The sequence below is a fragment of the Gambusia affinis genome, linkage group LG05 (assembly GCF_019740435.1).
Source record: "Gambusia affinis linkage group LG05, SWU_Gaff_1.0, whole genome shotgun sequence".
Lineage (NCBI taxonomy): Eukaryota > Metazoa > Chordata > Actinopteri > Cyprinodontiformes > Poeciliidae > Gambusia > Gambusia affinis.
Window position 1 is genome coordinate 25,168,550 of NC_057872.1, and position 6,025 is coordinate 25,174,574.

The 6,025-nt window shown below is 35.3% G+C and overlaps 1 long non-coding RNA gene across 2 annotated transcripts; it reads right to left on the reverse strand.

The window, feature by feature from the left end:
• Nucleotides 1–2,106: 2,106 nt before the first annotated feature.
• LOC122831671 lies at nucleotides 2,107–3,213 on the reverse strand. Of its 2 annotated transcripts, XR_006370733.1 has the most exons (4): nucleotides 3,046–3,213; nucleotides 2,859–2,890; nucleotides 2,673–2,740; nucleotides 2,107–2,551 (listed from the first exon to the last, which is right to left on the reverse strand). It is a non-coding gene; the product is annotated as an uncharacterized LOC122831671 (long non-coding RNA). The 2 variants fall into 2 exon arrangements; XR_006370734.1 differs by lacking the exon at nucleotides 2,859–2,890.
• Between the last annotated feature and the right edge of the window lie 2,812 nt (nucleotides 3,214–6,025).

Consider the following 6,025-nt stretch of genomic DNA (forward strand, 5'->3'; position numbering starts at 1 on the left):
TGCAGAAAACCAAAGCAAAATATAACACTATGCAATTAAAAAGACCTCACCAGTTAACTGTGGCTCTCTTAACAAAAACATAGAAAAGCCCCAACATGAATTAAGTACAGATTAATTCATGATTACGCATCAAATCACATGTCATTTGGCATACTGGATATGTAAATTATAGTATGGTTAATGTTCTGTATTTCTATAGCACCTTAATGCACATTTTGCATGTGCTTGAACTAAAAAAACTACATACATAAATACAATGCTATTAGCTTATACTGCTGACAGCAGCCATGTAAATATTGCTAGAATATCTACATATAATCAGGACCAATGACAGTTTTTCAGCAGTAAACGTTTCTTTTAAATCTGTAAAATTCATTTTCTCATTAATGAAGCGCAGTCTTCACTGTAACACATCCTTGCTTCTCTGGCTGCCCCAATATTGACAAAAGATAATAAGGAATTACATTGTAGATTCCTGTAAATAGACTTTGTTATCTTACTGGAGCATGGCCGTCATAACTGAGGAGGTTTCATTGAATAGCTTCTTCCAATCTGCATAAAGTTTCGCAACGAATACCTTTCTTGAATTGTCACAAAACAGTGCTGAATTCCATCTTTATATAAAAATAATATTTTATCATATTTTTCATTCTTATAAAAGATTTCTTCTTAAAATGAGGGATTCACATTCTCAGGGCCACATCTTGCTGTTCAGAATGCTCCCAAATAAATAATGGAGATCCCTGAGACAGCAACTTTGCCTTGAATAATGGCTGCAGGTGATGGAATAAGTCTTACAGGGTCTTATCCTAAATGGAAAAAAGAAAGCCAGATGTTGCGCAGATGAGGCAACAGCAAGGTGTCAAATGGTAATTTTTTTAACCTTGCAAAGTAAAAGGTGCTAGCTCAGTTTTATATACATTGTAATACATTTCTTCTGTATTAAGACAGAAGAAAAGTTTAAAAAATCCCAATAAATTGTTCACATAAATAATATCTGCTCAAACACAATCAAGAGCAAACTGTTACTTTTCTGCTTTCCAACTTGACACTTTTAGTCTATATGCAATATATCTATTTTGTTTTTTAAAATTACAGGCAGATCTAAAAAACTACAGGTGGATAATAAATGTATGAAAAATCAAATCGGCATGCGTGTTTAATTCTGAAACTAGTGACAAAGGCAGAGCTACCATACTCTCCAAAAGACACTATTTCTTTCTCTGAACTCCTGAGAGAGCTTGAAGTGAAGCTTCCTGACCTCCACATTAAAAGAGTTAGTTGAAGTTGCCTGGTCATCTGATGCTTCCTGCTGGCGTTGGTGGTTTTTGTTCCACTGTGAGGAGACCCTGGGGTAGACTAGAATATTCTGGAAGAACTGTTTTCTCTGCTGGCATGGAAACTCCTTGAGTTCACTCAGATGACATAGTGAAAATATTTTTTCAAAAGAGGGTTCTCTTTGTTTCCCAGCTGCGGCAACTAGACTTCCAATAAACAATTGGTTGCTGAATTCAACTCTCTAGGAGTTGAATTCAGCACTTTGAAAGCATCTATATTGGTCGACTCTTGATTGTGTTGAAATAACACTTTTGAAAGTGTTATTTGAGTTGAATCAACACTCTCAGTAGTTGAAATTAAACACACATCAGTGTTTATTTACCTAACATTAGTGTGTAGTGTCAAACACTTGAATGTGTTAACTTAACACAGAAGTGTTAAACATAGACCAACATAGAAATCTGAATTTTAAGATATTACTGGTAAGGGGTGCTGTGGTGGTGCAGAGGTTAAGCACAACCCACCTATGAAGGCCTTGGTTCTCAATGTGGTGGTTGCAGATTCACTTCCTGGCCTTTGATGTATGTTTCCCCTCCCTCCTTTTCTCATTATCCATTTTACTGTTAATTCACTATCAAATAAAGGCCACTAGAGCCAATAAAACCTTTAAAAAATTACTATTGTCAGTCATTAATCCCCAAATTCACTTAAAAAATACCAAACAAACATTGGATGTCACTTTAATCTACAAAAACACCAACACGAGTTGCAGTTTGAATCTACTTGTATTTCAAAACAAGAACATCATCAAACAGCACAGCAATCTGTCATGTTTTCTTTCCCACACATTTCAGAAAACTGCTTTCCATAGAGACTGTAATAAACCAAGTTCTTAATTGGAAGAACATAAAACAAATCCTCTTTTTGATACAGAAAATGTTTAAATGATCATCATAATAAAAAGTGTCCATTCTGCCAGGCAAAATAAAAGCAAGGATATTCATCTCCTCAACTGTGATGCAAAAGTCCCATCAATGTTGAAAACTGTAGGTTGAATTAACATACAGAAGTTGTAGAGGAAGTCACAGTACTTTGCACTTAAAATGTAATGTGGTTTGAAAGATCATCGAAAGTGGCCATGAATGGTCTTGTGATCCCTGAAGGTGAAGTGTCGTCAGTGCTGCTTGTTTTCACCAACAGCAGGAGTAAGGGCTGTCCTGGTTTCACACCAACAAGGAAGGCTTCAATAATGGCTCCCATCTTTGACAAAATGCTAAGACGACGAATAATAAAGATTCTTAACTATTCATAGCACAGCTACATTCAAATGGCAAAATAAACCAATGAGAAAGTGCTTCTACATAAGAAGTAGGATCATTACAATAACCACATACCTGCACATACTGTATCTGACAACATGGTCCACAGCTTGTCATGAGCCATTTTGGATTCCTCTTGTGGCCTTTGGACGAAAGGAAGAAGCACGTGAACCAACAGAAGAATGCCTGTTTTTCCATCTTGAAGGAAAAACAGACCCATCTGTGTGTCACCATCATATTCATTCAAAATACTCTGCCCACCTGGTTTAACTTGGAGAGCATTTTTTTATCACCTACAATATAAAGCATAAAAAATAAAATAATATAAAATAAATCAGAAATAATTAACATGAACACAACTAAGATATTAAGAATCACAATCATTAGGTATTATAGAAACAAGTCAGCTTACAGAAACATTCTGCACATTAATAAAAGTGGTGCCAACCTTTCTGAAGAAATGTGTTGAAGTCATCATTACAGGTTAAGTCACCAATATGACATATTAATGAAGAAAAAAAATGTCTGGTGTTGATTTCAAAACCAGAAAGAGTTGCTTAAATTTAACTCTCTGGAATAACACCAACTCCAGTCCTCAAGAGCAGTGTCCTGCAGTTTTTAGATGTGCCACAGATACAAAACACTGCAATGAAATAACTCAATTTCCTCCTTCTTGTGTAGATCAGTTCTCCAGAGCCTTGCTAATGACCTAATTATTCTATTCAGGTGTGGTGCAGCAGAGGCACATCTAAAAGTTGCAGGGCAGTGGCCATTGAGGACTGGAGTTTGACACCTGTGCTTTAGGGAAACCAACACTCCTATCATTGAATCAGACTAAGTAAGTGTTGAATCAACACTGTATTTTTAACATACAACACCAACACTGGAAATCTAACACTTTTGAATTTGCTGTATGGGACCAGTAGTTCTTACTTTATTTAGGATACTCATTATGTATTCCCTAAATGTTGGGAGAAACTGGCATAGTGTACTGCTGTTTAAAAATATTGCTGCTGATTTTGTTTCCCACTCCTAAGAGAAAGTTTTTGTATGTTAGAATTTAATCAGTGTTTTTATTCTTCCCAGTGTTATTGTGCTTTAGGACTTTTGCCCTGGCAATTGTATTCTAGTCTATTGTATTGTGCTAATTTGCTGTTGCTATTGATGCTTCATCAGTTAAGTGCTGTGCCAATTTTTAGAAAGTTGAGCATGTCATTTGGATTCTTTGTGAGCAATATTCACCCTTTCATGGGAAGAGTGAATGTGGCATTTTGTTTTAATGTATCACACATGTTCAACTTATAATAATTTAGACTGTGAGCAATTATTTTATCTGACTGTTATGAAGGGAAAATAGGACTGTTGGATCTGATACTTTGGTCTTCATCTCTATGAACTGCAAACAAAGAATTGATCAAATGTGTTGAGTTGTGTAGGTTTCAGTAAACCTCTGCTTTATCACATGTGCTTGCACTGATGCACCATATAAATTATTTATGTTTTCTCCACTTTCTGTATGATGACAGTTTCTTTCTGTGGTTATCCATTTTACAGGTGGTTCCCCTACATTCAAGTCTATGTTTGTTTAATATGAACTCACAACCATCCTTCTGACCACAAATCATGTTGAAAGAGGAGAGAGACGGTGGTATAAACTGCTATCGTGAGAGGGGAAAGTACCTTTTAAAATCCGTCAAAGCCTTTGGTAATAGGGGTGATCCATCCAGGGCTTTCAAAATGTCACTTCCCTGCCTTGTTCATTTGCATAACCTCTAAAGCTTCCAAGAGAGCGCGTGATGCATTGATTTAGCTGGCAACTTGGGAGATGCTTTCCTTGTTGACACAAACGTTTAAGTGAGTGTGACTGTGGCATTCCTTAATCCACTAAACTGCATAGCTGGTAAGTACTCTGCCACAATTTTACAACATCATCAACACACTTAAGCATCGTAATCTGCCAACTGCACTTGGGTAAATATCACTGTTTGATCTCTGGAAAATCATAAGTATTTCTAGTGGTGGCCTACTCTTTTTGGATCAACAGTCTGTGTTTTTACTGCTGTACTTGGCTTCAAAAGTAATTACCTAAAAATATTATTAACTATAAAATTACACCACACATACTATATCATGTTACTAGGTTTAAAAAAATTATATTTTCATATGTATTTTATATTTTTTTAAAAACATTTTGATCAACTCAGCTGCTGTTTCCAGTTTAATTACATGAGAATAAAGTGAGTTTAGTTGACATTAGAGGTAGAGAAACTATTTTTTGTTCATGAAGCGTGGGAATTCAGAGGTTAAAGTTGGAATAATGCCATGTTCTAAATGTTTTTGTAGGTCTTGTAATTATATTTTTGATTATTATTAAGTTTGGTCTGCATTTTGATGTTTGAACCAGTTAATATGCAGCTAAATGCAGTGAAGCTTTTAAAAACTAAATGTTCCTGTTCTGGAAGATCTTTTTCTGGATTCTAAGTTTGTTCGAATTCCTTTTCTGGGTTGCAATAATAGAAGTCTCTCTGCATAATAATCTAAAAATTAATCCAAGAAGTATAATATTGATCTAGATAGTGAGTACTCTACAGTTTCTAAAGAAATAAGCTAAAGAGTGACTAATCTAATTCCTTTTCTAGGTTAAAAGTGAGTACTCCACAGTTTCTAAATAATAAAAGGGTTAAATTGCCTTTGTAATAGGATTTATGAATAGCTGTTGTCAGTGTGACTATTAAACGCTGTAAATAATGTATTTCTCTCTAACATTTAAACCCTAAAGGCAATTTAACACAGCTAAAGACATACTATTTGACTGTCTTAATGAAACAAACTGTCAGAACTTAAAATGAACAATTCACCCTTGCAGTTTTTACAATGTTGTGACTGTCGTTGTTGATCCTGAGGTCAAAGGTTGGAAACACCAGAGTTTCCAAATATGATTTTAAATGGCTTTCCAGTCTTCCAGGCAAGACCAAGCAATAAAACAGAGAAAACATAACATAGCTGAAACTATAAAGAAGTGGATAACATCTGGTTGCCTACAAACTAGGTACATGTAGATTCTAATGTCACACTAGCCCATGGCTTATAGAAATGTTTGGGAGTGAGACACAGACACTATGGTAAATGTTATTTACATTTTTAAGTCCCTTGGCTCTCCATCTACTAAAAAGAGAAAGTGTCACAGTAAATCTTGACATGTTTATTTTGGCTTTTCTGCATTCTTAATTATCTCTGTATTGTTTCTGACAGAGAGACGGCCCACAACAAGGATACTTGACTCACTTTGCTAAAACTCATAAAACATTGTATTTGTTCTGAATCATTACTTCATATCCATCACATTAAAACTCTTCACTCTCCAGTGCTTCAGAGCATCAATAGCAATCATGTTTAGTTTATTCTCAGCTGTCTGTGAACCCTGACGG